Here is a 12,656-nt window from a genome sequence, read left to right as displayed (position 1 = left end):
TGCTCGTTCACGCTTGCCCGTCGTTTCATAGCCTGGCAATGTTTGAAAACTTTGTCAGGGCAAGGGCTGTTTGTAGCCAGGCTACGTCTCCTGATGCGCTCTTGCTTGGTCGAGGTTTGTCTGAGATTTGTTGGTGTGTCAAGGGCTGTGCAATAACCGAAATCGTGTCTTGTACTAAAATGCGGATTTTGAAATACGAATAGGGCCTACTCTTAAGTTTGTCCCAACCCAGGATGTTTCACTGCGGTCACGCCATCTGCGCTTCGGAGAGGCACGGCGCGCTAGCTACATTTTAAAATCGAGTTCCCGTTTACATCGCATCGTACGGTAAAGCGTGTGCGCGGTTTTATGGTGCATTCAAGTGCACCCTGTAAACTCAGAAATCTATATCGAAGTTGACAGTTCAGTGTAGGCATTAGGATGGAAAATAAATTATAGTTTGAGTTGTGTAACGGCATCATATATAGTTCTGTTAAATAATTTTTAAATATGTTGAGTTTTAAATATGTTAAATCTGATTGCTACATCAGATTTATCAATCTTAACCCATTGACTCCCAAGTCACGTAAAACTACGTTTTTACTGCCCATGCGTTGGCTCCCACATGGTAAAAATACGTTTTTCCGTTTTTTTTAGGGATTCTGAATCTATACATTCTAATGCACATTCTGTGTGATTTTTGTAATTATGTGATGAACAGAACTGACATAGATGGCAGTCAAAAACTGGTGTCATCATCTGGACATTTTGATCATTACGTCAATGGCTTTGCATCAACTCAAGAACAATTTTGATAACGCTGCATTGATTGTTGTGCATTTCCACATTTTGTCCAATCGCACGTGTCGGTTTCCAGAGGGTGACGGGAAAGTAATACAGTGGAAACCACTTATAGTGATCACGTTGGTCCTGAGCCAATTTGAACACTATAAGCGGTTGATTACTAAAACCGAAGTTGTATTACAGTACAGGTATTTCACTTATTTTTTATGGAGAATATCATCTAAATGCCATTTGTATCGTTTTTCAATGAGAAAAACTAAATAAAACGGATAGCTTCAGCATTTACTGAATTTTATTATCATGCAAGTTTAATTACAGTAGGCTACTGCGCAGTGCGCAGACATACTGTAGGCTAACTCAAATACAGTACGTTACTTATTCTCTGCTGTGCCGCCGGTGCATTTTTTTTCTTACAAGTCAGAAAATAAAGTTTGAATTCAATCCGCCTTTCAGCACCCCTGCTCGGATCTATGCTCCTCCGTGCCGGTGTTCTGTCGATTTGTGCTACTTGGTGTGAAAACGAAACTTAGAAAATCGGCTTGGCGCATGCGCAAAACCACAAAGTAGCAATTCTCGACAAGTAGGAGAAATCGAATGAGCACCGGTCTCCCATCTTACAAGAACCAGCCTGGAGCTTCCAGCGGTCACACGCGCATTCAATCCGCTCTCCAGCACCCATCCTCGGACACATGCTCCTCCATGACTTCCTTTTTCCAGCCATGATTCGCGCGCTTGCTGCCCGGTGTCAACTCTTACGTTAGCTAGCGAGGCAGAAGCAGACGTCCAGAAAGGAATCAAGGGAGTAAAAAATAAAATAGCTACACGTAGTTTTAAAATTATTTTTGCACATGTTTACATTCATAAAATGGCCAAAAATGAACATTATAAGCGGATTTCTTGATCACTATAAACAAATTATTTAAACAGCATTTGTATAGAAATGATTCCGTCCCAAGCCTTTTGATCCATATAAGCGGTTGATTACTATATCCGTGACCACTATAAGCGGTTTCCACTGTATAAACAAACAACAAGAAGGAGAAAAAGACACGAGGCGGTCTTATGAACATGTAAACTCCTTTGACACAAAGACACGCAAATCCTCTGACTCGGATATGTATCTAAAGTGCGACAGGCTGACAGAGCGCACGTTTCACAACAAAAGCCCCGATCTCAGCTAGTTGTTGATTTTGGTGGATACCCCCCTTGGTTTAGCTAAGGATAGCTCGCTAATGGCGGCACCTAGAGACACGCAGTTTTGACCCACAAAGAGTTTAAAGTCTCAGCTTTCAAACGAGCCATAACATGTTTCAGTGGCCCTATCACATAATATGCTGTGACTGTACAAAAAACGTCAAAAAAATGGTTTACAACGCTGGGATTCTACGACATAATTCTGTAAAAACCGCTGGTAGTCAATGTGTTAATAGTCTTAAAATGACAATTTCCAACAAGAAGAAGTGGAACATTAGGAGTGATGTGAGTGGGGTTGGAAACAATCCCTTGAATCAAATGTAAAGTAGGTTTAGGGATGGCTTTTATCAGAATCAGAAAAAACTTTATTTATCCCCGAAGGGCAATTAGAAGGACGAAGAGCGGTACATTAAAAGAAGAACAAGAAAATGGAATCACAAAGAAAATAAAAACACAAAAGGGGGTGACAAAAAATATATATATATATTTTGCAAATAAATAAAATAAGGCGTCGATAAAATTAAAATGACAATGTGATTAAAGTGACATCGTAGTTAAAGTGTCATGGTGATATTGTAATATTGCACATCAGGACATGAGATATTGCACTAGAGTATTGTACAAGAAGACCTAAGTTGTAGTAACTGTCTTAGACTTCTTAGAGTTCAAGAGGAGAATAACACTGGGAACAAAGGTTGCTCTCCTCCTTTGGGTCTTACAGGCTGGACAGCGGAACCTGCAACCAGATGGCAGCTGCTCAAATGCCGGAAACACAGCATGAGTCGGGTCCTTGAGAATTCGACGAGCCAGGCCTAGCCTGCTGCTCGTACACAGTGTTCAGATGGCCAACAGAAAGTCCAATAATCTTAGAACACACCTTGACAATGTTATGCAGGCGGTTCCTATCCTGTACAGTAATGGAGTGATACCAGCCGCATATGGAGAAAGCCAAAACACTCTCAATGAATGTGTAATAGAGTGTCAACAAGATGTTCTGACTGACAAAAAAAGAGTTCAGTTTCCTCAGTAGGTACATCCTCTGGTGACACTTCCTCAGGATCCCTTCTGTGTTGGAAGAGAACCTCAGTTGGCAACCCAGGATGGTTCCCAGATGTTTATATTCCTCAACTGTCTCGACCGGAGAACCGTGGATCATAGTGGGGACAGCCGCCGCCAGTTCCCTTTGGCTGTAGAGAAGGTCACCACCATCTCCTTAGTTTTGCTGACATTCAGCTCCAGGCAGGAAGAGTCACACCACTCTATGAACTGCTGAAGAGCGGGTCCATGATGGAGGGAGGGGCCGGATAGGAGGGACAGGCGAACTGTATCGTCAGCAAACTGAACCAAGTGACAGTTGGAGTGTGTTGATCTGCACTCATCGGTGTACAGAATGAAGAGCAGTGGAGATGGCACAGACACATAGACATGTAAAGAATAGACGCCGCATCGACCGCTACTGTCTATTGGCGCAGACGAGCCGTGGGGCCGCCATCTTGGACCGGTCATCAGCTCCACTCAGTGTAATCTGGCTGGCTGGCGCAGTGAAGTGTCAGCGCATTTAATCAATCATAACTCGCTGAATATTAAACTGATTTTCACCGGATTTTTTTTCCTGCAAACGTCATATGTAGGCATGATACGGGACACTTGATTCAGCGTATTTTAATATTCATAATAGGCTTACTTATATAGTACCGCTACTGTCTATTGGCGCTGACGAGCCGTGGGGCCGCCATCTTGGACAGCGACACCCCCACAGACTTCCAAAGAAAGAAAGGAATGCGGAAGTCACGTAGACATATGAACATTTTTGCCTCAAATATAATCCATGCATGAAAATCCCTCACCTTTCGGCGAAATTCGCCGTTTTGGTCCCAAAATAGGTAACTTGTGTGAATCGTGTAGATCCGAAGAGTTTTTTTTTTTTTTGGGTACATCCACTGACGCATACAAATGGTTACAGCCAAACGAGATTAATAGCTATTAATAACTAGCGCTTCTTTTCTATTGGTGTCCTGATCAGCTGGTACAACCCCCTCCTGGTTGCCAGTCCTCGTTTACGAATATTCCACTGATTCAGACAGCAAAGTCACATTTTTATTTAATGACATGGCAACCTCATTTCCCGCTGGATCTAAACTGACTGATGGAATAATCCGCAACACTGACGGCTCTGGATCTGAACAACGCGTTTTAGGGTGAAAGCTGCTAAATGGAAAAGTCGCACGGTTGTGTTGCTGTTACGCGTTGAGGTAACTCGCTTACTGTGGGAAACGTGTACATAAATGTTATTCTAACATGCTTGCTGAAAATCAAGTTTAGGGCATAACACGTTATCTAGCTCATGACGGCTGCTAGTTGTTACCTGCTAGCCTGCTTTTGCGAGACGAGTGATATGGAAACTAAGCTCAGTGGTGTTGAATGGAGAAATTCCTTGTTCACACTGGATGGTTTTAAAAAACAGCAGACTTGATTTGGGCGTTTTTTGATCGTTAGAAAGCCGAGATTGTTTTTTTTTTTTTTTTTTCAACTGAGGAGCTTTCTTGACATGGGTTAAGAACTAGTCACTGTACGCTACAACTTGTCTTGAACACCGTGAGAGCTAGCTAAAGCTCCGGTAGAAATGATTAGCTCCTGTTCGCTCGATATTGTTAATACAGTTAGTGTCAAGCTTGTTTTTAACGCTACGTAACAGAAACACTGGTCGCCAGTAATGTTATTTATTGATTCATTGAAATGTAATGGTTTCAAGCCGCCTAAAAATAGCGAACACCGCCCGTCTCGCTCTAAATTAAACACCAGGGTGAAATGATATCTGGTAGTCCAGTGGTTAGTTCTACCCAAATGTGAGAAACAGTGATTGGCCATTCTATTTGCTCTCAAAAGTGCTAGTGTTATGACACCACACCACTAATCTAAATTAAGAGTGACATTTACTTACGACCAATTACTGTTCTGACATCTGGGTAACCATGTTACAGAAACCAGCTCTTCTTTCAACACTGGCCCAATGGTGGTAAATTTAAGCTTAGTGTGGCTGGTAGAAAAGAAAACGTACAAGCCATTTTGTGTTTGGCTAGTAACATTAATATCTTCTTGTCATTTTGGGTGGTGGTGAAAAAAGTTAATTTCGAGCCCTGTTTACAGTTAATACTGATGTTCCATTTGAACTAACACAAAATATTCTTGCAGGATGAGTGTATTAACAGAGGAGGATGCTGCAGCTGTGAAGCAGATAGACTCAGGGATCAAGTGCAGCTGGAGATGGGCTTGGGTCAAACTTGAAGGAAAGGTTTGCGTGAAGGGGCAAGAGGTGTCCTTCAACATAGTGAAACGTGTTCAGTGAAACAGTGTTAGTGAACAAAGCTCGTCATACCCCGCCCCCTGGGCCGAGCGCGCACTCTTCTCACCTTTTTAACCCCTAACCCATTTTCATGCCTGATAATCTGATCATCAATCGAAACTTCTTTGTATCCATAATAAAAGCCATCCCTAAACCTACTTTACATTTAATTCAAGGGATTGTTTCCAATTCCACTGACATCACTCCTAATGTTCCACTTCTTCTTGTTGGAAATTGTCATTTTAAGACTATTAAGATTCCTAATAAAAACAATTAGAAAGATATTTGATGACGTCACGCACCCTTCATTGTCATTTCGTAACTCCATTAAACAAAGTTTCTCCAAAGAAGACATATATTCGTTGCGTTCTAAATATTTAAAATTCCCCATTAATCCCAAAGCAAAAGAAATTCACTTTAAAATCCTAAATGGTGTATATCCATCCGGAGAGCTACTGAGACGGAGATTTGGTTGTAAATCGGATGGATGTGTGTTTTTTGGAGAGGATGAAACTTCTGATCACTTGTTTTTTCATTGTATGTTTTCAACATTCTGGATTGATGTACATGACTGGCTGCACACGGGGATCCGTCTCCAACCCTTCTCCCTAAAAGACATTATTTATGGTCTTATGATGGTTAATAGTGAATGGGACTTTCTGGTCAATAACATAGTATTATTCAGAAAATATTTCATACAGAAATGTAAATATATGAATGTAAAACCCAGATTTTTTGTATTTCATAAAGATTTTCTTTCCTTTACCAAAGCCCCTTAATATTTTAAAAAGTAAAAATGCGCCTTTAAAATGTATATAAGATGATGTAAGCCGTGTATTTTATAGATGAATTAATAAAAAAGTTAAAAATGTAACAGAGGGTCGTCTTGACTTTATTTACTGAAGAAAACAAAAGAACCACACGTGGCGTTCAACATTGGCTGGCTCCTTTAACCTTTAACCTTTAATCCTCACCTTCACTTCCAGGTGAACAACAGAACCACTTCCAGTCTGGCTTATAAAATAAAGGTCTTAACATTAATACAGGATGTTACGTTTCCCTGTTCAAAAATGCTTCTATCCAGGGCTCATAAAAATACTTTATCAGGGCTCTCAAGTCTCACGCAATGAGCGTGAGACACACGCATTTCAACAAGTTCACACGCTCACACGCCACACATGCCATTTCTCACGCTGAGAAATGATCAACTTCGTCACACAGAAATTCTAATGGCCTATACTATAAACGAATCACTGGCATGTTGCTGTACGCTTGTACAGCTCAGAACTATAGCTCTGGTACAGCTGTCTTGATTTGGCAACCCATCGGCAAATAACAAAATGGAATTTCTCAGCCAATCAGAAAACAGAATTTCTTGTTGCCGGGTGAGGTCTGAAATAGCTTTCAGCTGCAAGCACGCGTTCCATGAATGCAACTATTATGCTCTGAATGCGTCCAGAAGTTGTAAACGAGCTGGAGGTGGAAGAGAACCGTCAGAATCATCAGCAGGTCATATCTTCATTTATTTTAATCTTTTATTAGTTACCATAGTTTTCCTACTCTTTGTAAAAGACCTGCCGATTAAAGTGTTCGTTGGAGAAGTAGGCCTAAATATTCAGCACACACCCTTTGACATGAGCAACTTAATGAAAAATGAAAAATATGTAGGAGTGTAATTAGGCTTCCGTGGTTAATTATTTTCAAAGGTGTGAGCAGATTCCCAAGGATATCTACAATTGCCAAATGGTATTAGTTCTGCCGCCCTGAAATGCTGATGCAGAGAGGGTTTTTTCCAGGGTGGGGCTCAATAAAACTAAGACCAGGAATAAGTTGGCTCTGAATGGAACTCTGTCATCCATCATGACTGTGAAAATGGCTGAAATTGAGCAGCAGTGAAGCAACTGAAGAGTCATAGCAAAACATGCTTCCTTGGTTGAAGAGTTGCTAGAGTGCATTAAGCTGGAGACTGTGTTTCCCCTACAAGCCACCCATTGTCTGAGCAGAGGTAGAGATAGCAAGGTACATTTGAAAGCTGATTATACAAGAAGCAGAGAATGCATTGGCTGGGAATCGAACCCGGGTCAACTGCTTGGCAAGCAGCTATTCTCTCCACTATACCACCAATGCCCTGACAGACCCTTATTTAGTCATCTATCAACTGTTTTACTTGCAGGGCTATGACACACTCACTCTTACTCAGGAATCTTTCTATTTCTCCCTGAAATAAGAGAGAAGTCTAAAGCGTGAAACTTGTGCTTGCTTGGATTCATTCTCCAGATGCGCACAATTGCTTTCATCTAAGGCTAAAATGTTCACAACTTCAGTACAATGCACTATGCCAATTAATTTGCCAGTCAGGAATGAGTTTACCACAGTCTTGCAACCTGTACCGTGTGCACTGCTTTTGGGTCCCTGATGGTCTAGTGGCTAGGATTCGGCGCTCTCACCGCCGCGGCCCGGGTTCGATTCCCGGTCAGGGAATGAGGGAACTAGGTTTTGGCACTGTTAGTAGCGTAAACCAAAGACATTTCTGCTGTTGTTTTCCAATGACATGACAAGAATGTCAATTTAATCGAGCCCTGTCACAAATTCAATAGGACGTTGGTTTGTAAGGAGTCATCCTATGCGCACCACTTGATTTGAAATAACACTTTACAGCCAGCAGATTTACTACTTCTCTTTAGAGAAGGGCTCGCTTAACTCTTTCCAGCAGCTCTAGGACCATTGTGGCTTTTAAAAACTAAAAGAATGATCAAGTTTTTCTGATACTTTGATGTGTAACACGGTGCTTAATAACATTTTGAGCAGCAAAGACAAATGCTATTTGTCATTAAATGACATGGGCATCCACGAATGATACGGAAAAAGAGAAATTTCATGGTCTATTGTCGGACAAAATGTTTTTGTCCGCGGACTTGAACCATTTGGTGATCTGGCAGGTGCTGGCCGTCCATCCGTCCGTCCGTCTTGGATCGAGTTTGAGGGAGGCCCGTTTTTTGTGTCGTACGGCACTGTGGAATCTAATCTTCCCCACTTGCTTTGTAGAGGAGGAACTTAGAATGCACATGAGAAAACAGACCATCACTTTAACTGAAGAGTCATAGCAAAAAATGCTTCCTTGGTTGAAGAGTTGCTAGAGTGCATTAAGCTGGAGACTGTGTTTCCCCTACAAGCCACCCATATTCTGAGCAGAGGTAGAGATAGCAAGGTACATTTGAAAGCTAATTATTCAAGGAGCAGAGAATGCATTGGCCGGGAATCGAACCCAGGTCAAGTGCTTGGCAAGCAGCTATTCTCTCCACTATACCACCACTGCCCTGACAGACCCTTATTTAGTCATATATCAACTGTTTTTCTTGCAGGGCTATGACACACTCACTCTTACTTAGGAATCTTTCTATTTCTCCCTGAAATAAGAGAGAAGTCTAAAGCGTGAAACTTGTGCTTGCTTGGATTCATTCTCCAGATGCGCACAATTGCTTTCATCTAAGGCTAAAATGTTCACAACTTCAGTACAATGCACTGTGCCAATTAATTTGCCAGTTAGGATTGAGTTTACCACAGTCTTGCAACCTGTACCGTGCGCACTGCTTTCAGGTCCCTGATGGTCTAGTGGCTAGGATTCGGCGCTCTCACCGCCGCGGCCAGGGTTCGATTCCCGGTCAGGGAATGAGGGAACCAGGTTTTGGCACTGTTAGTAGCGTAAACCAAAGACATTTCTGCTGTTTTTTTCCAATGACATGACAAGAATGTCAATTTAATCGAGCCCTGTCACAAATTCAATAGGACGTTGGTTTGTAAGGAGTCATTCTATGCGCACCACTTGATTTGAAATAACACTTTACAGCCAGCAGATTTACTACTTCTCTTTAGAGAAGGGCTCGCTTAACTCTTTCCAGCAGCTCTAGGACCATTGTGGCTTTTAAAAACTAAAAGAATGATCAAGTTTTTCTGATACTTTGATGTGTAACATGGTGCTTAATAACATTTTGAGCAGCAAAGACAAATGCTATTTGTCATTAAATGACATGGGCATCCACGAATGATACGGAAAAAGAGAAATTTCATGGTCTATTGTCGGACAAAATGTTTTTGTCCGCGGACTTGAACCATTTGGTGATCTGGCAGGTGCTGGCCGTCCATCCGTCCGTCCGTCTTGGATCGAGTTTGAGGGAGGCCCGTTTTTTGTGTCGTACGGCACTGTGGAATCTAATCTTCCCCACTTGCTTTGTAGAGGAGGAACTTAGAATGCACATGAGAAAACAGACCATCACTTTAACTGAAGAGTCATAGCAAAAAATGCTTCCTTGGTTGAAGAGTTGCTAGAGTGCATTAGCTTGAGACTGTGTTTTCCCTACAAGCCACCCATTGTCTGAACAGAGGTAGAGGTAGCAAAGTACATTTGAAAGCTGATTATTCAAGGAGCAGAGAATGTATTGGCCAGGAATTGAACCCGGGTCAACTGCTTGGCAAGCAGCTTTTCTCTCCACTATACCACCAATGCCCTGACAGACCCTTATTTAGTCATCTATCAACTGTTTTTCTTGCAGGGCTATGACACACTCACTCTTACTCAGGAATCTTTCTATTTCTCCCTGAAATAAGAGAGAAGTCTAAAGCGTGAAACTTGTGCTTGCTTGGATTCATTCTCCAGATGCGCACAATTGCTTTCATCTAAGGCTAAAATGTTCACAACTTCAGTACAATGCACTATGCCAATTAATTTGCCAGTCAGGAATGAGTTTACCACAGTCTTGCAACCTGTACCGTGTGCACTGCTTTCGGGTCCCTGATGGTCTAGTGGTTAGGATTCGGCGCTCTCACCGCCGCGGCCTGGGTTTGATTCCCGGTCAGTGAATGAGGGAACCAGGTTTTGGCACTGTTAGTAGCGTAAACCAAAGACATTTCTGCTGTTTTTTTCCAATGACATGACAAGAATGTCAATTTAATCGAGCCCTGTCACAAATTCAATAGGACGTTGGTTTGTAAGGAGTCATTCTATGCGCACCACTTGATTTGAAATAACACTTTACAGCCAGCAGATTTACTACTTCTCTTTAGAGAAGGGCTCGCTTAACTCTTTCCAGCAGCTCTAGGACCATTGTGGCTTTTAAAAACTAAAAGAATGATCAAGTTTTTCTGATACTTTGATGTGTAACACGGTGCTTAATAACATTTTGAGCAGCAAAGACAAATGCTATTTGTCATTAAATGACATGGGCATCCACGAATGATACGGAAAAAGAGAAATTTCATGGTCTATTGTCGGACAAAATGTTTTTGTCCGCGGACTTGAACCATTTGGTGATCTGGCAGGTGCTGGCCGTCCATCCGTCCGTCCGTCTTGGATCGAGTTTGAGGGAGGCCCGTTTTTTGTGTCGTACGGCACTGTGGAATCTAATCTTCCCCACTTGCTTTGTAGAGGAGGAACTTAGAATGCACATGAGAAAACAGACCATCACTTTAACTGAAGAGTCATAGCAAAAAATGCTTCCTTGGTTGAAGAGTTGCTAGAGTGCATTAGCTTGAGACTGTGTTTTCCCTACAAGCCACCCATTGTCTGAACAGAGGTAGAGGTAGCAAGGTACATTTGAAAGCTGATTATACAAGGTGCAGAGTATGCATTGGCCGGGAATCGAACCCAGGTCAACTGCTTGGCAAGCAGCTATTCTCTCCACTATACCACCAATGCCCTGACAGACACTTATTTAGTCATCTATCAACTGTTTTTCTTGCAGGGCTATGACACACTCACTCTTACTCAGGAATCTTTCTATTTCTCCCTGAAATAAGAGAGAAGTCTAAAGCGTGAAACTTGTGCTTGCTTGGATTCATTCTCCAGATGCGCACAATTGCTTTCATCTAAGGCTAAAATGTTCACAACTTCAGTACAATGCACTGTGCCAATTAATTTGCCAGTTAGGAATGAGTTTACCACAGTCTTGCAACCTGTACCGTGTGCACTGCTTTCGGGTCCCTGATGGTCTAGTGGCTAGGATTCGGCGCTCTCACCGCCGAGGCCTGGGTTCGATTCCCGGTCAGGGAATGAGGGAACCAGGTTTTGGCACTGTTAGTAGCGTAAACCAAAGACATTTCTGCTGTTTTTTTCCAATGACATGACAAGAATGTCAATTTAATCGAGCCCTGTCACAAATTCAATAGGACGTTGGTTTGTAAGGAGTCATCCTATGCGCACCACTTGATTTGAAATAACACTTTACAGCCAGCAGATTTACTACTTCTCTTTAGAGAAGGACTCGCTTAACTCTTTCCAGCAGCTCTAGGACCATTGTGGCTTTTAAAAACTAAAAGAATGATCAAGTTTTTCTGATACTTTGATGTGTAACATGGTGCTTAATAACATTTTGAGCAGCAAAGACAAATGCTATTTGTCATTAAATGACATGGGCATCCACGAATGATACGGAAAAAGAGAAATTTCATGGTCTATTGTCGGACAAAATGTTTTTGTCCGCGGACTTGGAGCATTTGGCGATCTGGCATGGGGGAAATTTTGGGTAAAAAAAATGTATATAAATATGAACGAATTTATAAATGTATATATAATTAATATAAATATAAAAAAATCTTTCCTTACGCATTATACACGCTCCTTGGCAAAATATTTCTCCAAGGGTGACAACAATATTACTGTGCATGTATTGTTGTAATGTTTTAAATACTTGAACGCAGTTTTTCTAGAGAAGATAATTGCTTTGTATTTGGGAGTATCGTCCATTGACTCTTTAAGGCTTTCACATGCGCGAGCATACAAACAACAGGTAAGTGACATGCTGTTTTTAAAGTTGTTTTGTAACGTCCCCATGCCAGTAATGTGAGAACCATGCATATGGTTTTGATGGTAAGGCTTGTGACTTTATTGTCGGATGGTTTATAAAGTGGTGTGACGTTTCTGCAGTGTGCAGGTTGTTGTTTTACGTGGAAGGGTTAGCACTTGCCCCTTAGCCACCACGTATTAGCCTCGCATGACAGGCTGCGCAAACAGCACAATATCCACACAGGGAGCGCAGATTTGGACCTGTCTGTGTCCTACTATCAGTATTTGACAACCTCTAGCAATGGGATTGCGCTTCAAATGCCCCGGAGTTCCCCTTTAAGTGCAGTGTAATGCATGACTCAACCTGGAGGCTCCTCTGTCTTTTGTCAAAATTGCACAAGCAAAGTTAAAAAAGAACCTTTTTGTCATATTGCTATGAAAGTCACACACAAAACAAAAAAATTTCAAAAAGCCTGAGAGACCTAATGAGGGAACCTTGGAAAAAATTTGACATCAAACCTCTTTCTTTAACAAGTCAGACCAGGAAGTTATTGACTA

The 12,656-nt window shown here is 41.8% G+C and overlaps 4 non-coding genes and 1 pseudogene across 4 annotated transcripts; 3 read left to right on the top strand and 2 right to left on the bottom strand.

Annotated features, from left to right (window-relative positions):
* LOC142385694 (uncharacterized) overlaps positions 1-12,656 on the bottom strand; it is a 34,901-nt pseudogene that overhangs the window by 18,031 nt on the left and 4,214 nt on the right.
* trnae-cuc (transfer RNA glutamic acid (anticodon CUC)) lies at positions 7,730-7,801 on the top strand. Its single transcript has one exon. It is a non-coding gene; the product is annotated as a tRNA-Glu (tRNA).
* Positions 8,919-8,990, top strand: trnae-cuc (transfer RNA glutamic acid (anticodon CUC)). Its single transcript has one exon. It is a non-coding gene; the product is annotated as a tRNA-Glu (tRNA).
* On the bottom strand, positions 10,941-11,012 carry trnag-gcc (transfer RNA glycine (anticodon GCC)). Its single transcript has one exon. It is a non-coding gene; the product is annotated as a tRNA-Gly (tRNA).
* Positions 11,295-11,366, top strand: trnae-cuc (transfer RNA glutamic acid (anticodon CUC)). The gene has a single exon. It is a non-coding gene; the product is annotated as a tRNA-Glu (tRNA).

The sequence above is a fragment of the Odontesthes bonariensis genome, chromosome 8, assembly GCF_027942865.1.
Source record: "Odontesthes bonariensis isolate fOdoBon6 chromosome 8, fOdoBon6.hap1, whole genome shotgun sequence".
Classification (NCBI taxonomy): domain Eukaryota; kingdom Metazoa; phylum Chordata; class Actinopteri; order Atheriniformes; family Atherinopsidae; genus Odontesthes; species Odontesthes bonariensis.
Note: the sequence above shows the minus strand (reverse complement) of the source record. Positions and strands in the feature narration are given on the sequence as shown.